Raw genomic sequence first — 18576 nt, forward strand, 5'->3', positions numbered from 1 at the left:
GATTTCTCTTTGTTTGACAAAATTTAATCTAAAATTTATACTCAAAGTCATAGGCGCCTTAGCAATGGAGCAAGTGGAGCAAATGCTCATCATACGGTCCCCACAATCAAATAAAAAATCAAATAAGAACTGGAAAAATGGGGGTGTTCTATAACTTTTGACCGGTGCTGTAATTTTGAAAATAGTAATATTAATAGGGGAAAAAATGTAGACAGTAGATAGTGAAATAATAATAAAAAAAGATAAGGTGTGTCTTATCTCCTCTGGCAGGTCATCTCAAGTGGAAAATGATGTCAGTGGCCCAGTCTCTTCTGGTTTGTCAATGTGACCGCTCATAAGGACCTACTGGATGATCTCTGACTGCCATCAGGCTCATATGAAGTTAGAATATAAAAACACTAAAAGTTATCATTAAAATCAACTCTACATTGCACAGCATTTTCTTGTAAGTTCTTGGAAAATAAGTGCTAGAAACTTTGTGAAGCTTTAAGGTAAGCAGTATCTCATGCACGTGCACTGATGCACAAAAATGTGGGGATGCAAGACGCCTTACCTGCCAATGGTTTCACTGATCAACAGGTGACAGTAAAGTAATGCACCAAGAAAGGAAGCAATGCACCAGTGAAAGGCAGTGATGAAGAGGACTGCTAGTCAATGCTAACAATGCTGGATTCAATATATTCAAAAAAAATTGGCTTTGCATGTTTGTTAAGCTTTAAGGATGCCCTCAACACATCTCAGTTCTGCAATGTGACGTGAAATTGGAGGACGGTGACCCCAAGTTGTGAAGAAATAAGAATGTGATCCGCAGTCCTCCCTCAACAAGGGAGTCCTGCAGATTGTTAACTTTCACTTTGATGTCGGAATCGAAATAGATTTTGATGTCATCTGCACATAAATAGAGACTGCTATTGTCTCTGTGAGCTGTGTGACTTAATAAGAGGGTGTGAATAGAAAATAATGAAGGACTGATCCCTGGGATATCTCATAACTCAAAGCAAAAAAACAACTTCTTTTGGAGAGAAAACACAATATTTTAGACATTATTAAAGTCTCATGATCAGCAAAAGCCACAGTAAGTTCCAAAATAAGGAAAATTCAGGAGTGAACACTGTCACATGCTTTCATTAAGAACTGTAAGAAGATCATCTCTATCTCTATTGCTTGTCTGTAAGATACAATTATGGATATATTCATGTACAGACATCTTGAATGGATGGGTTGAAAATCCTGAATGTGTTTTTGCTGGCACCATGCAGCTGAGTCTCATTCAGAATGTCCAAGCTATCGAATAAAACACACATATGAAAGACTCACTATCCCTCTCGGCTCTCGCTTTCTAACTTCTTTCCTCCTTTAACACTACGGCAGCACTTGTTTCTTCTCTTCCCATCTCATTTTCTTTCTTTGTTCTCTCTCTTTCTGTTCTCTTCTTACGTATCCTGCCTACTCTTTATTTTTACCCCCTGCTTTGTTCTTAGTCTCCTGTCTCCTCTGATCTTCTCCCGCCTCCCAACTCTCCTCCTTTACCTGTAAAACGAACAAATGAATATTTCAGAGACAAGTGGTGTGTGTATGTGTGTAGCTGACTAACGCTGTGGCCTCCCATGATGCCACTTGCTGCAACACGAAAGCGTTCAACACGGAAAACACAAAGATGCTGCTGGCAGCTGAGGAAGGAAGGAAGGAGGAGCAGAAAGAAAAGAAGAAAAGATGGGGGAAGAAAGAAGAGAAAGGAGGCTGTGGACTTCTGTATTTTACTTTAAATATATTATGAGGACAACAATTATTCTAGCAGATCTTTAAGAAAAATATCAGTGCTCTTTCCTTCTTTGTTGCCTCCATGTCTGAACTGTACCTAAATCCAGCAGCAGACTGAGCTAGAAGAAGTTAGCCCAGACACCCTTCTGCCTAATTATGTCCTGCAGCTCTTCCTGGGATTCCTGAGGCGTTTTCAGGCCAGATGGTATATAAAATCCCTCCATTGTGTCCTGGGTCGCCCAATGTCATTCAATGGTTTCACTGGAGCCAGTTTGAAACCCATAGTTGCAGCTTATGGTTGCCGCCATCTTTTCTGTTTGGAGCCAGGACCTTCCAAAGTGTGCAGGGTGTTTCCTTTCACGCTCTGGAAACACACCCCGCTACCTTGGACGCAAGCTAATGCTAGCTTACTGGGAACACCAAGTGCTGCACAGTTGGACTAACATTAGCTGTTTTAGTTAAATTGTGCTAATCAGGGCGGGTATTGTAGTCCTGGTGAGCTAACTGTCAATCATAGCTGTCATCAAAGCTACTACAAGTCCTCAAATCAATAATTTCTGAAATGATCACCAGAAAACTTATTAGAAGGCCTGAATTTAGAGATTGAGACCATAATGACTCTGATGATTGATTTAGTATTTCTAGAGAAAAGTTAAGGCTTTTTGAATGGGAGTCAGTTGGAGGATCTAGTGGCTGTCAGTGGCACTTTAACATAATTCTGCATTGGCCTCAGCCTCAAGCTGTGATAGTTGCCGCTTGCTTGTAATGTCCACATCACCCCATATGACCACAGTACCCCTTCACAAGAAACCCTGGCGGACACATTGCTTCGATCAGACTACACAACATTTAGATTTTTCAGGATGGTCACTATATCAGATGCCTGCTGTGACTTGATGTAGAGACATCCGACTACATGTAGAACCATGATCAACTATGGCTTGTGGTCTTTCACAACCTGCATGACGCACAAAGGTGATCAAATATCGTTGTCAAACTTGGTGAGATGAGGCAAAAACGTCCGATATGCTAATCATTCATTAATGTCTCCAACACCCCTGCATACGTGAGTCAACTCTAGCAAATGTACATTAACCACAAGTAATATTAATCCCAGTGCATAAAAACACAGTGCAGCACAGTAATCCAAACCTCTCCACTTTGTTTTACTGTGAGCTGTGCTGCTATCTCAGCAGACACACAGCCAACACAAGTAGGATTTATGGATAATTTGACATTTTATTATGTTTATCATGGGCAATGAAATCATCTCTGTTGTAAGAAGGACACACACAAATGTCTGCACACACACAATTAATGAAACAAACTTTTCTTTTTTCTCCTCTGTATATCAGCAGCAGTGAAAGTCATTACAGTGATTAGTTTGACACACAGACAAAGGGGCACACACATGTAGCGATGCTTTGACGTTATTCTGCTTATCAGTGATTCTGAAAGCTTTTGCTATAAATAAAGGACACATTCAAAACAAATGCATGCATTAACATAGAAAAGGGCATAACTCGCAAGTGAATATGAATGCATTAAGACAGGAAACACACACACACATACGCACAGCAGCCTGCGAGCAGAGTGAAGAGGGTGAAGTGGTGTTCCTGATTGTGCTGCATGAAATTAATAACCTTGCATTTATTAATCTCTGTGTTGTCACGGAGCTCAAAATGAAGGGAGGTTTTTCCTGCAGCTTCGGTACCAAAACTTCTGGGGAACTGATTTCTCATGAAAAAATAGTTTGTTAGGACTATCAGTTGAAACTGAAACTAAATAACATTGGACAGCTAGAAACGAAGCAGAAGAAACAAGGTTTATTATGCTGTGAAACAAGTCAAAACACACTGGTTTAATAATAAAGTTGTTCTGTATACTACAAGTGTTGACCTCTTCAGACTTCTTTCCTTCTCCATACACCTTGGAAGTAGGTTGAAACACACACAGAAACCCACCTGAACTATGTTGGTTTCCTGGGAATTGGTTTGTTACTTTTTACGGACATGTTTGCAGATGCTGTGACTGTGTCAAGACACCTTGTGACCTTATGTCCCTACTGTATGTACACCATATATGATGCACAGTTTTACTCTTTCACTGTTTCAAGATTAGCCCATAAAACCTCAAAGGTCTACACACGGATGTATTAAGGAGCAATGGATCAAGATGGCATCCATTTATTCCTATTAAAGTTGCTCAATGGTGCTTGAAGCCAAAAAAAGTCTGTCATCTTTTGCAGGCTTCTTCACATGCCTGCATTTTTGGGCCCATAGAGCATGCTCAGTAGAGTCCTTCTCCAGCTGAGACGGTTCAGAGCATAGGCATCCAAGACTCCCTTAATCGGCTGAGCTGGCAGACTTCTGGTCGGTTCTTTGCTTACTTGAATGGAATAAAATAGTTTAATCATGCAGCTCTTCTAGACCGAATGGATTAAATTCTGATAATAAAATGAGTTACTTCACAGAGGTTGTGATAGAAGTTGCAATTACACGGTGTGGCCACTATGTCAAAAAGCTTCACAGCCTGGCGCACATCCTGGGGGCTTGAGTCTATAGGAGCCCTCCTGGTGGGAAACCTGTAGCAATATGCTGGGGACACAGGCCGTTCTTGTAACAGTGTCAAGGTCCCTCTTTGAGCTCTGTTCTCACTGTCCCCTGGCCAAAAATACACAGACATGCCAATCTATAGTTTCCCTGTTTCAGGATGCCCAATAACCACTCTTTACTTTGACCCTCTCAGGTGACTATAAAATCACATTGAATAAATATGGGAACAAAAATGTACAAAAATGTATACCAGCTGCACAAAAATATCATTATGATGTGTTTTGGTAGAAGTACTACAATTTTAGGTTAAAAGAATGTCATTCAGGTTGTTTTCAAATGTCAAAATGGGTCAAATTTGACCTGAACAGATTGTAAGGGTTACATTTGCAATCAGTAATATTTTCCTTTCTCTTTGCACAAAATAATCGCCAGCTCTGTTTTTGAATGCTATAATCTCCCAGGCCCATTGAACTACCCACAGCGAGCTATACACAAAGTCTTGTTTTTACACAACCTAGTTAAAGGTTAGACTCACTTTTTTTTTTCAACTAGTTTTTGAAGATGTCCTCAACCCCTGTTCTGTGCAAAAATGTATTCCATGTTTATTTATATGAGGCTTCAGCAGTCTGAGTTTTATATTTCTGTGCTAAGCTGCAGTTACACAAAGAGAGAATTTTGGACTAGAAAGACACTAAGGTTGGAAGGCAACCACTTTATTTGACTGACACAAAGGACACAGCACTTCCTGCACTGGTGCTGAATGTTGTCCTTGGATGTAAACTGTGAGGTGGCTTCTTCTTATTTAGCGTGACAGTTGTTTGGGTAGTGTGTCTCGTGCCAAAAAGTGTTTGCAACCCTGAACAATGTCACACAAGCACACAGAATATATGAAATGCACCAAACACATGCACTCACTTATACATGCAGACATAATGTACACTGACTCACTGAAGCAAACTCATACTTGCTGCAGGATAAATCAGCACAGACACACACGCGATCATGAGCACTAACACTGTACACTGCATTTAATTCAGGCTCTTTGTGTTCGTTCTGGCAGATATAGTAACTGCTGTGAGTGAACATTTCACTAATGCAGAAGATGCCTCTTTTCAACAGATGTCAAGCACTCAGTGGAGGATAAACATGTCGCTGCATACAGTCACTGGATGTAAAGTGTGAAATAAGGTTTAAAATAGGCTGCGTGAAAGGAGGTGTTATGCTGCTGAATGTGAAACAAATAGCGTTGTTGTTTAAAACCCTGAACAGAAGAACAGAGTGAACAGATGCTGCTACTTTTTTTCTTTCTGAGCTGACGTGAGAAGGGAAAACTGCAACACTAGATTTACATTTTTCAAGTCTGTGAGGTGTCAAAATGAACACTTGGCAAAGAGGGTTTTCTTGCTGTAATCATTCCTCTTGTTCATACTGACCATTAGAAGATCCCTTCATAATGCACTTACAATAGAAGTGATGGGGGACAAAATCCACAGTCCTCCTTCTGTGCAAAAATGTATTTAAAAGTTTATTTGAAGCTTATATGAAGCTTCAGCATCCAAATGAGTCAAATCAAGTATATATCTTTCAACGTTACAGTCTTTTTAGTGCCAAAGTTCCTCTTTTTGTTACTGTGCTTCCACCTGCAGCTCAACAGGGAAACACTGTCTGAGGAAACACAAAGAGGGAATCTGATGCTAGAAAGACTGTAAATGACTAACTCAGACTGCTGAAGACTCATATAAGCTTCAGATCAACTTTTAAATGACTGTGTGGACACACTGTGGATCTTTTAATAGCCAGTATGAACAGGAGGAATGATTACAGCGAGGAAAACCTCTTTCACTGTTCATATGAACACCTGATTGAAGACACAGTTGAAAAATTGTGAGCCTATCCTTTAAACTCTGTATGTAAATGTCAACTGAGGAATTACTATGGTATCACCATGTTAAGGAAATGGTTTCAGTGTTGGGTAAACACAGCTGTGGTCAGTAATATTGACACATATCTGTCAAATCTAATCTTACACCTGGAATTAAGTGAAATGAAATAATACTAGAGAATAATGTATTTTCCTTTTTTGTCTTAAAACTGTTGAAAACCTGCATGTGTCTTTGATGTGTTGTGAGAATAGTCAGTAAGCAGAGGATTTGCTTATTGAAATGTTATATTCTTCAGGTCCAGATAGAAGTGTGATCCTGTTCCTGTTCCTGTTTTTTGTGTAAGCTGAAAACACCATTGTGATCAATGTCATGTCCTTGTAGTCATGACTATCCATTCAGATCGTGTGGGTGTAGAGAGCTATTTCGAGTAATGGTTTTAAATTGGGGTGTATATAATAGCAGTCGTGATGCATATTGTCTGTTGTCTGTTGAAAAGATATTCTTAAACCACATAGAGTTTACTCTCTTTTATACCTCACATCTACTACAGAAATGTTTCATCCAAAAAAAAAAGGTATTTTTATCATTTAGTCTATAAAAGGCTCATCACAGGTTCTCACATGAAGAGGATGTGCTCAAAAATCTTGTTTTGTTTGACCAAAGGTCCACAATCCAAAGATATTCAGTTTACAATGATATAAAACAGGGTAACAGATTCTAGTGCTCTGAAATTTGCTAGTTAACACCAAAAAACTCTTGCGGTGCATTCCCACACAGGAAACTGATGATGAATGTCTTTCAACCTTCTACCAAGTGGGACCCTGTTTGTCACCTAGCCAGTGAGTCCATTCAATGACCGAGAGGTGTTTCTTCTAGTCTCCAAATAGTAGACTTGTACATCACTGATGATGGTGGTGCCTGGACCCACATGCATGACTGCTGTTGGTAGAAGTTGCTCCTGTCCGCTTCTCTTTACAAGTCGTAGGACTGGATGTCGCTGCTCGTCCTACTGTGCCAAACACCCACTTCCTTCGTCTCCAAGTTGTGGCTGCCCTCCCCCGGCTGTACTGTAATAAGAGTTAAAGTAAATGACATCACATGGCTGATCTGCAAAGATCTTTGGCAAAAAAAAGATAAAGCAAGTGGCAAAGAAAAAGTAAAGAAATGTCTTTCATATTAATATTTACACAGTGACAACTGCATGCTTAGTATGCCTGCAACGGATCAAAAATGTATATTAGATTTAACAAATAGAGGCAACAAGTCGGCCTTGGCAAATGTGGCACAGACTCAGCTGCCCCACAGCAGAAAAGAGTTCATCTATTTGCCAACTACTGTTGTCATCATTTGTTCATAATTGGCAGAAGTTAGTATTTCTTTTAAAGAGGAGAGCAACTGCAGTCACAATGAACAATCCTCAACAGCACAAAGTTCGCCTTTTAAAGAAAAACTGGAGAATGTCCTTGTTGTTTGCAAAAAAAGATGTCTATATTAAAGCGATTAGCACCAATATATCAGAACTTGCTAAGAACAGAAAAGGACACTGTTTACTGCCTAATGTCCACCTTATTACTAAAACACCAAATATGAGGACTATCAGGTTTGCAGTGAGCTGTATGTTCTGCTATGTCACATCACCAACTACACAACTCCAAAAATACCATCTTATAAGCCCCTGAGTTTAAGGACTTATCTTTATCCAAAGTGGAGCATTTAATCATTGAGGTAATACACAAAAGCCTTTGTGATTTTTTTAGTGAATATTCTATAGTGACAGAGACAACTCTGAGCTGTCACCCCTTAACTCACCTTACGTTTATGACAGAAGCTGCTTTCGTCAGTAAGAGCAAATTCTCTGGTATCTCCAACCATTTGCTCACTATTCCGACTCATAGCACTCCTGCAAACTTCTCTTAAAGTTTCAGTTTAAAGTTTTTCTGAAGCTATTTTATGAGCCTTGCTGTAGTCCTCTTAGTGGTGTTCCTATATTTTGTCAACTCCATTAACATACATGAGGGTTGGCAAAATATTAGGAACACTCTTCAATGTAATGCACTTCAGTACATCACCACCACTCACTACGACCTCAATAATAAACATAAAGTGGAATTATCACCTTTCTGACAATGCCAACAAAAAACTGAAAATGTATAAGCTTCATAAATGTGGAATTTATGGCAGAGTTGTTGTATTGGATTGCATTAGATTGCACAGGTGTACCCAATGAAGTGGCCGGTGAGTGTACACTTCCTGTGTGAGGGACGCCGGCCAAATGAGTGTGTGTGTAGGTCCTTCAACGTTTGGCAAGCTGGTGACTTGAGGCTGCTCTTTGATTGGTTGCTTCAGATTTTTCACAGGGGTGCAGAGAGCTCCACTCAGCAGCTTGTGAGTTGGCCAGTACTGCAGGAGAGACCAGTTCAAGTTGAAGTGCAGAGTTTCAGGTTGGAACAGCCACCAAAATGGCTTTTGACAATTACATTCAGACTTGTGTTTGTGTATTATTATTTCTCCTCAGTTCAAGACACACAGCAGATATAACTGTCTCAATGTCCTATTTTTTTCTGTGACAGCCTTAAAACTGAAAGCTGAAACTGCAGAGCAGTCACCTTATCAGAAACCTACAGCGTCCCAGGAGGCATTGGTAGCAGAACTTACAAAGTCTTCAGATGAGTACAGCTCAAATGCTTAAGATACATCAGAGTCAGAGTCTTTGCCAAAGAAAAAGAAGAAGGACAAAAAGAAAAAACAAAAAAAAAGAAATAAAGGAAAGCATGGGCTGGTGATTTCAGAAGAGGATGTTGAAAAAACAGAAAATGTGTTTGAAAAGTTGTGAAGTGACAGGTGTACAGTATATGTGTAAATCTGAAACATGTCACATGATTTGATACAAACTGTGAATTAAAGCTATTTGATTGAATAGTTTAGTTAATGTTAAAATGACTGTAAGTCAGTGCTATGGCCTTAAATGTAATGTAGCTGCATGTATTGATGTTGGCGGCGTCAGTGTGCTGTATGTCTATAGCTCAGAATGATTTCTCCTCATTTCCTTTTTTATCTAACTATTGATACATGCATACAACTATTAGTGCATTTATTTCAGTAAGAACCCCTGAAGAGTCTATCTTGTGATACAACAAAGTCCTCGACCTTGTCAAAGGTGGCTCTACAAAGGCAGATGCCTCCAGCAGCATGAGGGTGGACAGAAAAACACAATCGTCAATCAAGCATTGATTGCGGAGCTGGCAGCAGTCGGTCCTGAGATGTGCAGGCTTGTGAGAGCTTCTTTCAAAAAAGGTGATAGCCTCCAAAAGTTTGCTGACAAACGTGCGGCTCAGGAAATTTGGGAGCCAAATGCTGGCCTCATCATTGTCATGAAACAAGCCAATGACCTGCTAGATATTGTGAAAAAATGAAGGTGTTACATTTGTCCTGTTGACAGTGTGGCATGGCTACAATTTTATTTTTAATGTTTTGTAGCCTATATGTTTTGATGTTTAGTTTAGTTTCAGTGCTCTACAGTACAGCTCAACCTATGAGCTAGGTTTGACCTCTGTTTTTTTTTTCTTTGGTGAGAGAGTATGTTTGGATACTGTTGAACAAAACAAATGTTAAATAAATGGCTTTTACAAATTCCACTGATGATCACCATTAACATTTTTGAATGTGGGATGCAGGCTTCAAACTCATAGTTTTATTGTTAGTTGTTGGCTGTACTGACTTTATTTTTGTCGCTACTGGCTATTGTCTAGAAGGGAAATCATGATCAGCATGTTTTAATAAATCATTAACTAATGATTTGCGACGATATGTTATTTCAAGAAAGAGAAAGAAATCACACAGTGTAGCTTCATGTTGCTGAGCGAGCCAGATGTGCAGGAAAGACCAGAAGGTAATCCATGTGTGTACTATTTTGAATTCTGCAGGAGCAAATAAACATGTCCTATCAACACTAATTAATATTCCATCAATAAACTAAGATGATCCGTTGAATCATTTTGGTACTAAACTCAAAAAACTTACTCAGATCTTTTCTGTTGTTACTGAATTTGATCTGGAAAGCAGATTCTGCTTTATGACCGTAATGTATCTATAAAAAGAAAGAGTCTATTATAATGTGCAGTACTTTGCACACGTAGTAGGTGTGCATGAACTTTATGTCATATGGAAATATTGCAGATGAATATCTGTTCGCACAAAGGTTCTGGATTATTAAACCAGCTTTAAGTGTGTCTCCAGGGACTCATTTCACTTATTGCATATTCCCTCAGGTACAGTTATATGTGCGTATAACCACGGAGTGTATAGCAGTAGATAATGTGTCCCTGTGTGTCCACGCATTTATGCCTTTTAGTATGTTTCATTCTCAGGAAGAAAAAGCCAATTAAAGTGATGGTTTAGAGGAAGAGAAGCAGGATGAGATGATGGAATAAAAACAAATCTAAAACATATTCAGTGTGTGACTGTATGTTGCTCATATCTGTCCCTTATTTTCACTTCTGTCCCTTCTTTATTGTTCTGCATCAACAAGCGTCACCAAATCCCAGAGAAACTCATTTTTTATTTTAGTTTTGCTGGAGAGAGACTGCATTGTCTTGAAAGACTGGACTGGAAAAAAGTTTTAAAAAAAATTCCAAAGAAGTCTCTATCAAAACATGTTTCTACAACATCCTCTGAAGTTGTTGGATATCTGAAATAAAACCCCCTCATGCAGTCTTAAAGGACACGACAGGACAGTTTGGTTGAGACGGGAACAAGACTTTTCAACTACTCTGCCAACCCGCAGTAACATGTCCTCTGCTGTACCTACAAGGTTGTCTGAATCCCCGAGGCCCCGTCCTGAAACACAGATCCCCACGTTTTCCTCTTTCATGTTCTCACCAGAGTTCAAAATTACAGGACCGCAGTTCTGCTGCTGCTGGCAGAATTTATAGCCATAATCCATGTTTTTTTTAAACACGATATACTATTCTTTTTGTGTTTTTTTCTGTTATTTTTATACTGTTATGATGTTGGATGTTAAATATGGTCAAAGTTCCCAAACTTGAGGTGAACATATGTAAAAATGCTCCCTGCAAGTCAAGAGTTAGGGCTTTGACCTGCTCTAAATGCTTCATTTGCAAAGTTTCCCTTTACTTCCTCCTCGTGACGACATCAGATTGTTTGCACTTGCTCACAAATGACCGTCCGTTCTGTAGCCTTTGCTGCTAAAGTTGTTCGATGTGTTGTTTGTGTTGTCCAAGATCTGATTCACCATGTACGGATGGATTTGAGAAGTTTCTATTTGGAGTAAAGGAGGATAAGAAGTGAAATCCTGCTACTACAGTTTGTTTACGTAGCCTCCGGAGTTGGAAGAAGCTTCCTGAAGCTGACCAATCAGAACAGAGTGGGCTCATCAGGAGGCGGGCCTTAAAGAGACAGGAGCTAAAACAGCCTGTTTCAGACAGAGGCTGAACTGAGGGGCTGCAGAAAGGACCAGTAGATAAAGATAAATCAGGAGTTTTTAACTGTAAATCATGCAGTAGAGCCCTATCTCCCCCTCATGGAGGCGATGCGGAGGTGCTCATATTAAATTCAGTGCACATATTTAAGGGGGCGGTATACTCTAGAATATATCAAATCATAATCAGACGGCCCAATTCATTACTACGTCGAATTAGGGGACTGTGTCCAGGCATATCTGTAACTAAACCAACAATTTCAACATTCACACCCTCTGCAGAGCTGGTAATTTTTATTTTATTTTTGTATTTTTGAATGAATGAATAAATGTTTGCATTATTAGGAACTGTACAAGTCATCGTTATTGTTTTGAACTGAGGAAATGTTTTGATTAACACTGATATCGATAAACATGCACTCAGCAACATGACCGGGTACAGTCACTGAAATGTTTCCAGATCATGAGAATAATGTCAGTACAGGCTTGTTGATGCTTCCCACTCGTCTACAACAGCAGCTGATAGAAGTCTGATCACTTGCCCCTTTAATTTCAGACTGACAGCCTTAAATTAAAGGGGAATGTAAGACATGACAGCTGTGTCATTATAAAGTTATAAAGATTTTCAGTGTGCTCTCTTCAGTCATCAAATGAATACACACAAAAAAATAAACACAATAAAGAAAAGATTTAAGGGCAGTTTCAAGTGGTTGATATTTTTTGCTTTTTCTGTGTGGTCATGTCACATTATATTATTTTTGCTTGGTCTTGTTGGCCACGGACCAGCCCTCCAACAGCTGCTGTCCATGAGTGAGTGACTGAGTGAGTAATGAAGTTTCACTATTGATCAGCTGGCCGAGTGTTGGAGTTTCCCCACTGACTGTTGCTCTTTCAAAGGACATCAGCGTGTTTCCTGCTGGCTGGTTGGATCCTAACTTGCAATACGTGGACTTAGCTGCAGGAGACTGCTGTTCATTTCCTGTTTCCTACCACGAGTGTCACGTTTCCAACCGCAAGTCTTTTGAAAACCATAATTACAATTGTTGTGGTGTTTACTGTTCCCATGACAACAAAGGTTGCCTAACTTTGTTGTCTTTGTTGTCTAACTTTGTAGTAACTTTAACCCACACCATGTTTCAAGTGATCATTTTAACCCAAACTACAATCTTTCCCTAAACCTAACCAGACCTTAACCACAGCGTTGTCACGCCATAAAACATTATTTGTTTTTGAACAGATGTGTAAAGATTTTGGAAGGCAGACACAAATGATGACTTCCTGTCAATTACTGCTGGTAGAGGCGCCTGATCAGAAAATGTCCTAAACGCTCCTATAGGTCGTTCTGGAGTGCATGGTCAAATTACCTATATGGTCGTTTAATTTGGAGAACTTATTGGATCATTTAGAAGTACCAAAAAAGTGATGTAAAAATTCTCCATTACTAGTAAAAGTCCTGCATGAAAAATCCTACTACAGTAAAAGTATTTTCACCTTGATGTAGTTAAAGTATTGCAGTAAAAGTAGTGGTTTGGTCCCTCTGACCGATATATTATTATATATGACATCATTAGATTATTAATAGTGAAGCATCAGTGTTAGAGCAGCATGTTACTGTTGTAGCTGCTGGAGGTGGAGCTAGTTTACACTACTTTATATACAGTTAGCTAGTTTAGTCCAGTGGTTCCCAACCTAGGGGTCGGGCCCCTCCAAAGGGTCAGCAGATAAATCTGAGGGGTCGTGAGATGATTAATGGGAGAGGAAAGAAGAAAAAACAAAGTTCTGATACACAAATCTGTTTTCAGTTTTTGGACTTTTTCTCTAATCTTAGATTTTTGGTGAAATATTGGATCATTTGAACATTTATTGAAATGAAACCATGTGAGACGTCTCAAAATTGTACTTAGGTGCAATATTTGATTAAATGTACTTAGTTTCTTTCAACCTCTGCAGACATGATTCATAAAATGAACATGCAGAGTTTTGACCCTGAGCCCTTTCAACAGTCCTGATGCAGCAAAATGTATCACAGCTTGAGTGTTTTAAGTAACTGCTGCTGTACATTACTGGGTCGTCCCACTGCTGTCAGGCTGAACTTTGGTTCGTGTGTACTTCTCTGAACCCTGCTGTGGTTTAAAGCCAGATCTCCAAGTCCTTAATGCAGAGGAGATGTTAGAAACAGTCTAAGTCTAAAAGCTTCTGCGAAGCTGCTGCTTTACTAAAGTCACCCGATTGTTTCTGTACTGTCAGGCTCAATAATTCAACTTACTTGTACGTCTGCAGATCAGATATTTCTGTCACAACCTCTTTTTTTAAACTTTTCTGTTATTGTTTCTCTTACATGGTCACACTCGGGTCAAGATGTTGTGGTACGTCTTAAGTACTGAGCTGACAAAAGTAAATCCAGCTTCAGTAGTTTCAAGGTGTCTCTATCAATCCTGAATGTTGTGGTGCTTCTAAGAAGGAATGTAGGGAAATAATTTTAGTCTTTTGATTCAGCTGCTGTACATATATTCAAATGCCGAAGCTAAAACATTATCATTTCCATGTCATCACACCTGCTTTAGTTAGATTTTTCTGACAACATAGCTCATGAATAATTCAGCAGCTGACTGTTAAATATTTGGTGCCACAGCTTTTTACCAGGATATGAATGCATCACCATGACAGTCAGTCAAGTTTCTCCTCTTATACAGATGGTGTCAGCAGCTACTTCTATACACGTACGACAAGAAGAGGAGCGTCTGAGATGTGGTCCTGCTCCTGAACTAAGTTAAAATCTAATAAAACAGCAGATGCAATATCCACCCGACTTGTACAGTGTGCTACACTGTAGCATATTAACATCAATGAACAGTGTATACTCAGCAACTAGTCAGCCTCTGTCAGTCCAGTCACTCTCTAATGTCACTTATTCAATAAAGACAAAAAATACCAAATATATAACCAAATAAAAGAGTGTTGTTCCTCAGCTGTTACTGGACTGAGGGTGAATGCTATCTCTTTTATATTGTAATGTAATGGGGAATATGCAGCACGCTGGTCATTATAGTTAAATAGAGCCAGACGTGTTGATTCAGTACCCAACATGAGGCCTGAAGGGACTGATTTTGCAGTAATGACCTGCCTGCTGTACATTAGCTGCTTTATTACACAGCTGTTTAGAAAGACATTAATCATTTATTACAAGCTTAAGTAAGGCGCAATATTCTGCCTAAACCAACTGCATTATCAAAGGATCAGGAGGTTTTTGGTCAAAAAAACAAGTTCTTTGCAACTTCTGTTCTGTTTTGTACTGTTTGTACTGTACTGACTGTTGGAAGACTCAAAAAAATCAACGAAAAGATTTGGAAAAAAAAGTGTCACAAGTTCATTTATATCCAAAACTGCTGCGATTCAGAAACAACAGACAGCAGCTGTTAATTTTTGCATGATGATGATGTTTCAGGTTTATTTTAGATGCCACAATATTGATGAAAGAGTTTTAACCTGCAGGTCAAGATACATTTACAAAATTCTCAGTAAGTGAAAAGAAAACCATATGGACCTTGATGATGATGATGATAAATGTTTATAAATGACTGTTGCATGACTCTATCACCACCACACAGTTTCCTTGATAAACTGAAGAGATGAAAAATATCTGCAGATGAAAACATCAGATCTGTGTGAAGCAATGAGGAGACTGTAACAAACATAAATGTCATATTTCCATCATGACTGAAAAAATTGTGCCACCAGCTGTTTATCTTGAACCAACTCTTAATGCTCCTAATATTTGCATAATGTCTGTGGGTGGAAACATGCATTTTGTCTATTTTCTGGACTTTTGATTAGAATTTCTATATTAATTTGTATTGAAACCTCGCTATAGAGGAAGACAACCCGACAAAAAGATAACTGTCAGAACTTTTTGCCTTCTTTCATCTGTTGTTACAACTTCCGTGATATGATCAGTGACTTCTATCCACCGAAAGCATCGCTGTGCAACTGTAAACACGGCAAAGCAAAAGAAGGATGATGTCGGTGCTGTTGGGTGTCTGAGTCAGACCAACAGTATGTATATCACACAAGTGGTGAAAGACGGCAAACTATGATTGTTCAGGGTCTGACGTGTATGAGATCATCTTAAAAGATAAAAACAATGGGCCTCATGAAAGAACCACTCTTACGAACAGATTCATTCTTAAGCACATATGGGTGATTTAAGAAAATTTATGGCATTCATCAATTTTCTCTGAAGTACGAATGAAATTTACGAGTCCAGACGTTTTGCAGATGAGATGAACAGATTCTTTACAGTAGAGAAACACTCATTTGACTTAGAATTATAATGTCTCTAACTGTTTAAATATGACACCGAAATCAACTAAAACTACTACTAAAACAAAATTGCAAAAATTAATATTCTGTTCACAATATCATCATCATCACGGCTGCCAATTTACCGAAAGGCTTTTATATTTTATGATTTTTATTGGCATATATTGGCGCATCAACTTCTACATTTCAGTAGTTGCCAGGAATCTTCTCTCACTTTGATAGCAGCCTCAGGGTGTTTCTGCAGCTTTCTGTATCATGCTGTGCTGCAGCTGACAGTGTAACATCACCTACTGTAGGCTATAATATTCTCTCCTCTAATATCCCTGTGACTGTCACATGACCTCCTCCCATATTAGTCATGGAGCGCTTTGCTTTAGGAAGACGTTTTTTTAGCATCTCACTTCATGTCAAAGCATCTCCTCCGTTTCTGTCACAGTAGAGCGCTGCTCTGATGGATCCATATTTTCTAATTGTTTCTGGTCTCCTACTAGTGACACTACTGAATTTGTTTCTAATCTGCTGATTTCTGACAGCAGGACTGGAAGCTCTGCAGTGTTTTTACTCTTTGGTAACATTTCTGTGAATGAAACTTGCCCACAAACGGAGCAGAACATGGAGACATTTATGTCAACTTTGGGGGCATGGATTATACTGATGATCACATCTCGCCTCCTCATGAACAGGTGACATTCATCAGGCTGAAACGAATGATTTATGACAAATTCGGCAGTTAAGAGAATTTGTTGAGTCTTACTTCGAACACTCGTAAGAACAAACCTCAAAGAGAAGAATTTCAGGATAAAAATAAACAATGTTTTTGCGTGAGGCCCATTGTGTTGTCCAATATTGGAATAAAATTGCCGCCATAGAGGATGAACCCTTAGGATGTAGGTAACAACATGGCCATTCCTCTGCTGCTATCCTAATGAAAAACTTCGGAAGTTAGGATGCGGAAGTTATCTTTCCATTTTGCATCCATCCAACAATGTTGCATCCCGATGTGTAATCAGCGTCTCAGCCTCACAGGGCCGCTAGCGAGGCTGTAGACTGTTGACTACAGAGTTGCAGTTCTTCATTTCTCTGAGTAATCAAAGTGTCTGGATGAGTGGAGATTGGCAGACGTGGACGTGAGACCCATCAGAAGCATCTGAGTGTTGTGAACTCCGAGCACCCCGACGTCCGCTAATGGATTTATAACAAGCAGGAAAACGGACAAACAGTTTAGCCTGAGAGCAAGTGGAAAACACAGGGGCTGGAAAAATTTTCCGGAAGGTCGCTGCTTGATCACAGCCTTGGAAAATATTGCTGATGTTATTTTTCATCTTCTGAGAAGGAAATAACTGGTCGTGACAAGGCTGGAAGAAGGAGGGAGGGAGGGAGAGAGAGGGAGAGAGAGGAGGGAATAAGGGGGGAGTGGAGGTTAGAATTACCAACACCAGCGCAAAGAGCTGTTTGATGTTGAGATGCTGTGATAAATTATTGATGTGGAGCCTGTTAAATAAGGCCAGTGCTCATTTGATTACAAATCTCATTAGGGCTTTACAAAATATGCTTTAATAACAAAATCCATCAACATAATCGCTATGTAAAAAGATTGATCACTGTCATTACACAAAGTATACAGCTGCAATATTGTCACTGTAGGCTACAGATTTAGCCTTACTGTGTTTCTCCTCATACTCACACTGTGAATTTATTACATTATAAAGAATGTCAAGAGTTACTACTACAAAAAAAAACAGATATGACTGGGACATATATTACTACACCTGATGTTATATATCTGAGAGCAGCTGAAAATGTTGATGTTTTATTTTACAGGTCCCTTCATTTTATACTAATTTCCTGGAAATTTGCAGGTATTTATCAGTTAATTTTTAGGACATTTTACATAAAGGCTGGTGCAATTTGGTACAAATTATAAGAAAAAATGTTAAGTTGGTTTGGTTGGTAAGTATATCAGTATATTTGGGCTCATACATAGTTGTTAATTTGCAAAAATCTTAAGTTAGATTATTGACAATTCTTCAACAGAAAATACTTACTTTTCAGTGTGTAGTTTTGTGTGTCAAACAATGTATTAGCATATTAGGTTTTTCCAGTAATTTCCTCTCTGTAACTATTAATTCTTAGGACATTTCTTCAAAAGGGTTATGTGATTTGCTAGTATTTGGGAAATATGCTGATTACAGAGTTTTTAAGACAAAAAGCTAATATGCTAATACACTGTTTGACACACAAAACTACACACTGAAAACTTATTTTCAGTTAGTTTAAGATTTGTCAATAATCTAATTTATTAAGAATTTTTGCAAATTAACAACTATGTATGAACCCAATACGATGAATCAGCTTTTACCAACTAAACCAACTTAACAGTTTTTCTGATTTTTTCTTCGCCACCAGTACCAAAGTACCAAATCACACCACCCTCTCTGTAAATGTTGGAAAAAATGTTTCCCACTAAAAATGCATCAGCTCAGTATGAAGACACAAAGCATAATTGGATCAACTGGAGCTGTTGGCTTTGTGCAGGATAAATCTTATAGGCTCAGTAATCATGCCTTTGATTTATAATTTTAGGTTCACACACGTTTCATTCATGTATGAATCAGACCTT

At 38.9% G+C, this 18576-nt stretch overlaps 1 long non-coding RNA gene across 1 annotated transcript; it reads left to right on the top strand.

Annotated features, from left to right (window-relative positions):
- The first annotated feature begins 262 nt into the window (after nt 1-262).
- Nucleotides 263-10119, top strand: LOC122984608. The gene is made up of 3 exons (XR_006403929.1): nt 263-381; nt 8546-8640; nt 8770-10119. It is a non-coding gene; the product is annotated as an uncharacterized LOC122984608 (long non-coding RNA).
- Nucleotides 10120-18576: the final 8457 nt, after the last annotated feature.

Source organism: Thunnus albacares, chromosome 6, assembly GCF_914725855.1.
Source record: "Thunnus albacares chromosome 6, fThuAlb1.1, whole genome shotgun sequence".
Classification (NCBI taxonomy): domain Eukaryota; kingdom Metazoa; phylum Chordata; class Actinopteri; order Scombriformes; family Scombridae; genus Thunnus; species Thunnus albacares.